At 29.6% G+C, this 11,075-nt stretch overlaps 1 pseudogene; it reads left to right on the top strand.

Moving 5' to 3' along the window:
* Window positions 1-272: 272 nt before the first annotated feature.
* LOC145937831 (uncharacterized) lies at window positions 273-10,822 on the top strand (annotated as a pseudogene).
* Window positions 10,823-11,075: the final 253 nt, after the last annotated feature.

Raw genomic sequence — 11,075 nt, 5'->3', positions numbered from 1 at the left:
AAAAATGTATAAAGCACCCGTTACTGCATCTACGTTATCAACACTAATTAAACAAATAGGAAACATCTTTATTGCAGAATGCATAAAAAAAGAAGAGGCAGATAAAAAGAAATTTGCGAAAGATTTTTTGAAATTGCTTACTGTTGATATTGGAATAAGTGTCAACAAAACTGTAATAGAAACTCAAACAGCTCACAAACGACATAAAAAAGTCATCCTCCCATCACGAGAAGATATTAATTCTTTATATAAATATTTGAAAAAAAACGAGAATGGAAGCTTACATGGCATTACAAAAGTCTTTCTCTTATTCCAAATGGCTCTCTTTAGCAAAGGTTACATTGACATCTATTCACGTATTTAACAGAAGGCAAGCAGGAGAAATAGAAAGAGCACTTATTGAAGACTTTAAAACTTACGAAAAAGTAAGTGGACATATGAATAGCGATATTTATGATACATTATCAACAGAAAATCGAAAAATTGCAGAAAAGTATGTCAGATTTTGCATACGTGGAAAATTAGGGCGCACTGTGCCAGTTTTATTATCAAATGAATTATTCGATTGTGTTACTTTAATTTTAAAATGGCAAAAAGAAGCTAACGTACCAAGCAAAAATCCATATATCTTTGGATTACCTGGTTTTAACAACCATAGATATGGATATCTTAGAGTTTGCGTTTTAATGCGCCAATTTGCAAAAGAATGTAATGCAAGTTCTTCTACAACTTTGCGCGGCACGATCTTAAGAAAACACATAGCAACGAATTGTATTCAATTGAATTTAAATGATGTTGAAGTTTCGGAGTTGGCCACATTTATGGGCCATGCAGACAAGATATATAAACAGCACTATAGGCAGCCACAGGCAAGCAGAGATATTTTAAAAATTTCTCAATATTTAGAAGCGGTTCAAGGAGGTGAACAAGATTTCAATAACGAATCTTCATCAGATAGTGAAGTCGAAAATTCTAACGATTTTTTTAACATCAGTAATGATATCGACTGTAGTAATACTACAAAAGGTAAAAAAATTGATGTTTTAAATATTATATACAAAAATATATACAAAAATATATACAAAATATATACAAAATATATACAAAATATATACAAAATATATACAAAATATATACAAAAATAATATAATTAAATATACGATAATCTTATATTTTATAGTATATTCTTTGTTCGTAATAGTTTTTATATGTATTCTTATTCTTCAAAAAATTGTAATATTTACAATTTTTTGAAATTATTTACTTCAGATGTATCCCCGTGTGTCACAGAAAAAGCTTCTACATTATATGAAAATCAAGACAATAACAAGAAACGGAAAAGATCTAGTGAGTATTGATTTTTACTACATACAAAAGTTTGCTCTATTATGTGAAACACTGTGTTATTCTAAACAACTTACTATTTCAAATTTTGTTAGGATAATTATATATTTATCGCATAACAATTCACAATAAGAATATTCTTCTAGTTTTGATATCATATGAACTATTACATTGAGTATTCCAGTAAACATGTTTTTATATATCATCATGTATAATAATATAAAATTATATAGAAATATATAAAATTTATGTATAAGCTATATATAATTATATATAATTTTATACGACTTCTATTAAAATCGTATAAAATTTGTATATAATTTTATACGAATTTAATAGAACGATTTTAATAAAAGTTGTATAAAATTATATATAATTATACATAGCTTATACATAATTTTATATATTTCTATATAATTTTATATTGTTATATATGATTAAAAAATTTTTTACCGGGATGTATCATTTAATGTTAGTTCTTTACTCTTTTGTTTACAGTATGTATACTCTCGCAATTGAGAACTTATCATAATGTGCACATATTGTATGTATTATTTTTCAATATTGTTCCTTTCTAGCATCTCCTTATGGAAAAACTAAAAGAATTCGCTGGACTGAAAAAGAAAAGGAATTAGTGCTGGAAGCATTTGCTAAACATATGGAAAATCTCACTCTACCGTCTTTAAAAGAGATTCAAGAAATGAAAAAAAATACACTTCATTGGCTCATCGAACGTCACCTCAAATAAAAACATGGCTCCATAATAAACAGAAAACTCTGAAACGTACATGTAAGTATTTTATTTTAGTAAATTTTATCTTACAGATGCTTCGACTTATTCGTTTAAATAATTGAATACTTAAGGAAAAAATTATTTTATAGTGTGTTCAGTTATTAAGCTTTACTTTAATTAATCCTTTTTTTCCATTTATCATAATAATGATGATTACACCATCAAGGAACGCTGTAAGAAAAATAGGATCTGTGAAGTATAATCTTACTAGCAATGGATTACTTCTCTACTTTGAGTATACTATTAAGACTGTTCTCCAAAGAACCAAAGAATTACAAAATAAATTATGTTTAGATTTTAATAATACATTGTTAAGACACTGTTCAAACATTATTAGTGCAACTTCAGGTAGGCAATAATGGAATCTAGTTTATGTTATATAATAAGAAGGTGATGCAAAAATATTACATTTATTGCATATATGATAGAAAATAATATAGTTTAAAAGAATTTTATTTTTATACTCAATGTGCAATTCAATTTCTACAAGTGAAGGTATTTGATTTTTTGTTTGAAAGTCTCCTAATTTTTTTCTTTATTTTAAGTTGCACAGTAAAAGGAACTGACAAGAATCTTTTGATCAATCTGATATATTATGAACAGTTTAATATAAGTGCAATAATATTTAATTTTTACAAATATGATCTTATCTCATTTATTTAAATAAGTATAAATGTGATACATGAAAAGATTATTAATAAACATAGATTAAGTTTTAAAAAAGTAATTTCAGTAGAAATTTTCTGGTCAAATCATAGAAACTGCATAGTCAATCATATGCAATACTTAAATTTAAGTGTAATAAAAACAAACAATAAGATCGCTATTATATGTAATATAAAGATATAATGTGATAGACACATATTAAAAAGAAAAGTTTTTTATATGTACTCACTCGTGCGCGCATATGTCTTAATATTCTTAACTGATATAGTGTCGCATATATATTGTACTTGACATATAGTAATATGGTATTTGTATGTGGTATTCGTTGCGATCACAACACTAACAAAGTAAAAATAAGTTGAATTAGTTTGCGTGTATATTTTCTGAAACCATTTGACAGTATATCTCTCCCAGTAAACACAAAGTAACAGTAACATAACATTAATGTTATAAATTTCCCACTCAACAATGTAACTGTTATGTACAAGGCATGTTATATTGCAGTTACATTGTTGAGTGGGAAATTATAAAATATTGATGTTATGTTACTTTTGCTTTGTGTTTACTGGGCTGCTAGTACTGTTTTGTATGTATCTAATCTGTATGAAGTCAGACTATGCATTGAAGATTGAGATTGCATGGAATTTGACCAATCAAAGACAAATAAATAAATATTTCTCTTTTTTGTTCTAATTGATAAAATATTGTAGAATTTCAATCTTCAATGCATAGTCTGATATAGACTTTTTATAACACATTGCAAAATGTAAAAACAAGAAAAAAATTTTTTTTTTCTGTAACGCATTTACTTTCAGCATATTATGTCTACAGCTAATTTAGTTAATTTCAGTTCATGTATTATAACAGAAATGTAAAAGCAATATAAATACGATATATATTAATAATATAAGCATTACTAAAAAGAAATATATATATATATATATTATAAAACTAAAATATAAAAACTTGTATACTTATTTGTATACTTTCCACTACTAATATGGGGCCTGTTCTTTGTCGTTGCACTAGACTACACTAAAATTTTTATTTTCGCTTTCGTCAAATTTCAAATATACATATATTTATTTCATTTTGAATACAAGTATAGTTTAGCCACAAAGAACAGACCTATGATAGTGATATTAAGTCTATTCTTTTTAGCTGAACTTCTTGCCGTTTATCATTTCTCTTTTTCTCTTGAGGGGGAAAAAAGGCGAATGCATAAAGTTCGACGAAAAATATTAGACCTATTAACGCATAATATAAATACAGGTATACAGAGTGAATCATTTAAATTGACCCAACTCAATAAGTTGAAAAAAAGCATTTTAGAAACAAATAATAATGAGTCATATATTTAAAAACAAAATGTTTCAGACAAAAGTTAGTCTGAAAGAGAATACAAAATAATAAAATCAATTTTCGAAAAAATTCTTTAAGATTCTTTAAGATTACATAGAGGCCAGCGCCATTTTTTTAAATGGAATAATATAAAAGAATATACACATATATAGATTAAACTCGCTATAAGAGCCTAACGCGGATAACAATGCGTCAGTTATAGCGAAAATTAATTTTAGAGATAATGTGCGCGAGCACGGATTTTTGAGGAATAATATAATATGATTTCTCTTACTTCTAGTTATTCTGCATATAAATGTATTAAAGTAGAGAGCAAAAAATGAATTTACGAGATATTATATACTTTATTCTGATACATTTTGATATAAAATATAATATATCTCGTATTCATTTTTTGGTAACTGTACCTTAGTACATTTATGCACAGAATAATGAGATGAATCAATTAGTCTAAAAAAACACAGAGTTCTTTAAAGAAATTATGCAATTTGCAATATGCAATTACATATCTTTAAAAGATATAATTTAGCTTTCTATGTTCTATGTTATAACTATATATTTAACATTATGTTACTTCTTAAACGCTATACATTAAATAATATATTATTTTTAATTGTTTGTAGTGGACAATTTGACTGCTGTTAAATCATTTTTGTACAATATCAAATTGTCCACTACAATCAATTAAAAATAATATATTATTTAATGTACAGCATATAAAAAGTAACATAATGTATAATATATAGTTATAATATAGAATAAAAAACTAAATTAAAGCTTTTGAAGATATGCATTGCATATTGCAAATATATATTTCTTTATATTCATAATTTCTTTGAAGACACTACATATACTACATATACGTAAACCTTCAAGTATAACTATTACAAATATAATTATCATATTGATACAAGATTATTTCCCTGAAAAATAATGTCTTCATATATACACTACAATGTAATTGTGAAGTTGTGAAATCGATTAAGAACAAAATGTTATAATAATTTTCTTTTGTGATAGATAATAAGCATATGCTGCAATTGGATTGGCATGCTAAAGCATTATCTTCACTGATGTATTCACTAAATGAATAGCAGTACAAATGCTACTCAATCTTCTAAGACAGCAATACGAATTCATTATTGCTTCAGCAGACGCTGCAAGTTCATGAATGAGTGTTGATTATTCCATTACAAATCACAAGATTCTATTAGCGGAGATTACAATATTGAACTCTCGCTTAAAAGATTCTCATGCTTTGTAAATAGATTCTCTTTCGATGCTTGATGACAGGCTTGCTCTGCAAATTTCTACCGATGCATAAAATATGTCCATTCTTTTATATCTGAAATAGGCATATAATAATTTTAATACACAGCATAATATTTAAGAATGTCATATATCGAATATCTTTAGTAGAAATGATATCAGGTCTCATACCGTATACATACCTTATCACAGTTTATTAAAGAGCAAATAACCTCAAGAACACTGAAACAGCAACTTGCGTTATAAATGATATTTTTCACAGCATTGACGGAGTTATTATATAAAACACCACTATTTGCTGTAGAGCAAAGCTAATGTACAACTGAAAATAAAAAATATAGCTTACTTATCCGAACAGTAAGAAATATACCACTTAATTGGAATCTTGTTTTATTGACAGGTATTTATATACAGTAAATAATACTCACTGGCAATTGTAGTATTTCCAATAGCTTGAATAAGAATGTATTTCAGATGATAAATTATAATGAATTTAACTTCCTCTGATACGCGTACTTTAACATTTTGATTGATAAATTCCCAGATAGCCAAATCTGTCAAGAGCATGTATTAAAACTATGTGCTATATATTTTTGCCAGCAAAAAAACTGCAGATTTTATACAAAACTTGTTATATCAGATAATGATAGCAGAACGTTGGCAGAAATGTTATAAAATCTGCTGACATAATTTGGCAGCAAGTCAGTAGCAGAAATCAAGCAGGATTTGTATAGAATTATCATAGCAAATTGGTAGAAACCGAGCAGGATTTGCGCAACGCAATTTGGTGTCAGATTGACGGCAGAAATCGAGCAAGATTTGCGTGCGCACAATCTGATGGCAAATTGACAACAGGATCTGCATTTTGCAGTTATTTAATAGTTCCTTCACCTACCGCTATGTGATGTATTTTCTCGCAATCAAATTTCTGTTAAAAATAGATATAAAGTCTGCAAGTCGTGGCTATTAATAAAAGATCAAAAGTATATTTTTCTATCAGTTTAATTTTTGATATCTGACAAGTCTAACATGAGAATATTAAACTTATTAGAATCAATAGGATATACATGAAAAATTATCCATTTACTTTCTATTTAAAGCATAAAGCAGAATTTAATTCTCATATAAATTATATCTTAAATTTGATAAATTATATAAATTTAATTATTTTTACAATTTATTTTATTAATTTAATTAATAGATTAAATTGAACATTTAAAATTGCTATGTGAGATATAACTACATACAATATAATGTTATACATTAAATATCATATTTATGAAAAAAAAATTATAAGTAGCGGATAACACGTCTTATGCATCTGTTATATTCATCGAAAAATATTGAATTTTATTATACTTATATATTCAAATGGCAAGGAATTGTGCAGATCCTGCTCGATTTCTGCCGCCAATCTGCTATTAGATTGCGTTTGACAGATCTGTTCGGTTTCTGCTGCCAATCTGCCATCAAACTATATGTGCAGATCTGCTCGGTTTCTGCCGCCAATCTGCTGTCAGATTTTGCTTACTAACTATGCTAGCAGAATATCATCAATTGCGGAGTGGATAGGAATCTGCTGTAAAGTCATGATTAGATCTGCTGTCATACTGCCGACATGCTGCTAACATTTTGCTATCCGGGTTACGACCACGCGGTGACATAACGAAAGGTTAAGAAATCTGTCATAACAAGAATGTAAAATGCAGAGAGAGAGAGAGATATGATATAATTATTAATTATTAACGAAAAGCAACGTACCAAAAAGAAGCAGAAATATACTTGCTTTCAAAGCGATTTATTTCTGTGCTAACTGTTTTGAAAACGTATATTTCTGATATTTGTTCAAAATACGCAGAATATAAAAATTTAAAAAAAAAAACGAAGTTGCCGTTTTCCTGCACATTTACCCTTTGTTGGACCTCTGTGAAGTTGGCCCCCCATTTTTTTAAATTGAAAAAAATAAGTAGAGTTCTGAATGCCCCCAGAAGAGTTCTAGAGTTCTCTATCGGTTTTATAAATAGTTCTGTTGTTTAAAGTATCGAAAACACCATTTGAAAAATGGGGGGGCTAACTTCACGACGCCCCTCAATCTATGAAAAATTCAGTTTTTTTAGAGTTCTGAGAAGATTTCAAATAGTTCTAGAGTTCTAGATAAGTTTCAAAAATAGTTCTGCTCAAAATACCGCAAAAATTAAATTTGAAAGTTTCGAATCAAAAAATAAAAAATAGCGAAAACTCGTTCAATTTTGGTTTTAGCGCTTCGAGTCTTAATAATTATCTTTAGAACTCGTGAGGGGCTATCCAGAACTCTCAATAGAACGTCGGATTTCCCAAAAAAAAATTTTTCTCGAGTCGAAAATTTCAGTTTCTCGGATCGAAAAATTTTTTTCGGAAATGTGACGTTTTCTTCAGAGTTCTGGGTAGCCCCTCACGAGTTCTAAACATAATTATTAAGACTCGAAGCGCTGAAACCAAAATTGAAAGAGTTCTCGCTGATTTTCGTCTCTCGGGTCGAATATTTCTAAGTTCCACGGATCGAAAATCTTTTTTCGGAAATCCGACGTTTTCTTCAGAGTTCTGGGTAGCCCCTCACGAGTTCTAAACATAATTATTAAGACTCGAAGTGCTGAAACCAAAATTGAAAGAGTTCTCGCCGATTTTCGTTTCTCAAGCAATGGAGGGGAATAGGAGGGGACAACGCACACAACGCTACGCGAAACAACAGTACTGCGCATATGTGCTGCGCATTGTCCCCTCCACTAGCTGCGTGTTCGAGCGTCCTCAGTGTCTCCTCGCCAAACTATCTTGTGAGCTTTCGAGCCAAGCGAATGAGTAGAGTAGCGAAGCCGAGTTTTATCAGAAGCGCAAAGCGACCGAAATAAAAGTTGTCTTTTCAGTCGTGTGATTTCTATTATCGGCATAACGAGAACAGCGACGATACAGTTGGCGTTTTAATACGTACAACGAGTATCATTTTTTTCGTATTTTTGTCTTCTTTCTATGACTTATTCTTACTGATTTTCCATATTTTACTTTATGCGTTACGTTTCTTTTTAGTTTTAAGCTTTTTTATACTCTACTTTTGATTTTATTTTAGGCTTAGGGCTTAGGTTCTTCATATTTTATTTTAGCTTTAGATTATTTCATTGTACTTTAGGTTTAGATTTCCTTTATATATAATATATAATTTTGCTGAAAACTAAATTTTCTTTAATTTACTAACTTTAGTTTATAATCATATATATATATATATATATATATATATATATATATAAAAGTATTATATTATTTTTTCTGCATTAAATTTTTTAAACATTTCCCTTCAAAATGTATGATAAAGAAAAATTGCGTGATGTCATTACAAATGACAAATATAGAACTATAGATGATAACGGTAAAATTTTTCCACCATCTCATGACGTTTATCGTATCATATCTGAAACGCTTATAAATAATGGGTCGCATATCACCCCTAAGCATATTTATACAATCTTAAAAACTGATAGAAATGGTATGTACTGCGCTGCATTGAAAGCTTTTAGCGTAGATAAAAAAGCTGCGTATAACAATGATTCGAAAGACAGTACTTTTAACGCGACCGATTTAAGCAACACTTCCACTTCCGAATCTCTCAAAAATTTTAAACTTATAATTTCCGATAAAAAGTGGGCGCAAATAAAACCAACACGCTAAACATATGGACGCGATAAACGAAAATGTATGTCATTGCAACCGGGCAAATGGACGCACGTTTTTGCAGATAAAATATGGCAACAAATAAAATTACCGTGTGCGTTTGCTTTTAAACATGCTAAAGTTTATACTAATAGCGATGCTAAATGTTACGCACGTTTTAAGGGTAAGTGCAACGAATGTGGCGCACACCTTGCAGGTGTATTGTACCATAAGCCTATAAAAGGAAATGATGTAGTGTTTGAATGTACTCTCGTCGGATTTTGTACGGAAGTTGTACATAAGAATAAAAGACAATTGAAAGGAATTTTACGTGAAAAAATAGCAAGCGAATTGTTAGACGGACAAAAAAGTGCAAATGTCGCAATGAGGAAGCGATTAAATTAATGGCATTTGGTGATGACATTCCACCAATTTTATATGACGCGACAGTTTTGCGCAAGGCGAAACAAACAGAATTAGATAAACGTTTACAATTACACAATACCGATCCCTTGCAAAATCTATATATCGCCAAGTACACTAGATTTTTGCGTACGATACATAATATAGGATTAAGTCCGTTTTATTGTATGTATTGGCTGTTAGAACAACAACTTATGTTTAAAAAAGTTCACAAGCAAGATAATAATTGCTTCTTAACTATAGATGCCACTGGAAGCATAGGAAAAAAATTACAGCTTCTCAATGGAGAAAAGTCGCCACATTTATTTTTGTATGAATGCGTGTGCGTTTCCGAACTTGGAAATTTTCCTGTCTTTCAGATGGTCTCTGCAAAGCAAGACGCATCAATGATAAGCTATTTTCTATCTGAAATTATAAAAGATGGTGCACCAATACCCCGAATTGTTGTAACAGATTTTGGAAAGGCAATTTTAATCGCAATTGCGCGTATATTCGCAAACTGCACATACTTAAATCATTACATGCAAATCTGTTATAATATTATTAATAATATACATTTTGGTAACACGCCACAATGTTATCTAAGACTGGATGTTAGCCATTTTATCGCTATGATCGCTAAATGGGAATGCCTCAGAGGAAAAGCGCTTAAAATCAGACAATTTTTTTTAAGATGCTTAGGACGGGCATATCAGATGGAAAATTTTACCGAGGTGAAGAACTTTATAAAATCGGTATTAATAATTGCTTTGAGCGAGGAAATAGGGTTAGATGAAAATGAAATGTTACTATCGTCTGAAATACATTTGAGAAACGTCAATAATGTTATTAAAGGCGTAATTATTGATGATCTTGATGAAAAAACCGCTCTTAATGAAAAAGACAATCCTGATGAAAAAGACGATCTTGATAATTATAACGACGACGAAGAAATTGTCGTAGGAGGCTGGACAACTTGGGCCGAAAATATATTTCTTGATGCTCAGGAAATTGCCTGTAACTCGCATAGTGAAAGTATTGTGAATGCGTATTACAATCCCGAAGCAACGAGAAAAATTAAACATCTCATGAATTACTTACCATTATGGACAGGCATAATGAGAGCGCATTTCAAACGTGGTTCACACGTTGCTACATCTTCATATGTCGAAACTGAATTTTCTGAACTAAAGACTAGGGTATTTAAAAATCAATTGCCTATGCGCATAGACAAATTTATTATTCGTCACATCGAATATTTAGAAGGTAGGCTTCGATTGGTTGGTGCATCTGACCAAAAGCAGTTAAGCAAAGATATTTCGAGCCCAGAAAAAACTCCAGACACTCCTATAATTTATAAGGACGAATCATTTTCAATGGAAAATGACAAGAGAGAAAATAAAAATATAGAGGCTAAAGATATAGAAAATGAAAATGACATTGCTCGAGATTCGTTGAACGAAATAGAAAATTGGCGAAATAAAATAAAAAGGAAAATATCCGTAGATGAAAACAAAAAGATTACAAAGCGAGTAAAACCAAATTATTTAACGCCATGCGC

Source organism: Prenolepis imparis, unplaced genomic scaffold, assembly GCF_030444845.1.
Source record: "Prenolepis imparis isolate NDT839.2.m4 unplaced genomic scaffold, iyPreImpa1.0 SCAF_6, whole genome shotgun sequence".
Taxonomy (NCBI): Eukaryota; Metazoa; Arthropoda; class Insecta; order Hymenoptera; family Formicidae; genus Prenolepis; species Prenolepis imparis.
The sequence above is the reverse complement of the archived record's forward strand: the minus strand, read 5'-3'. Positions and strand labels throughout refer to the sequence as shown.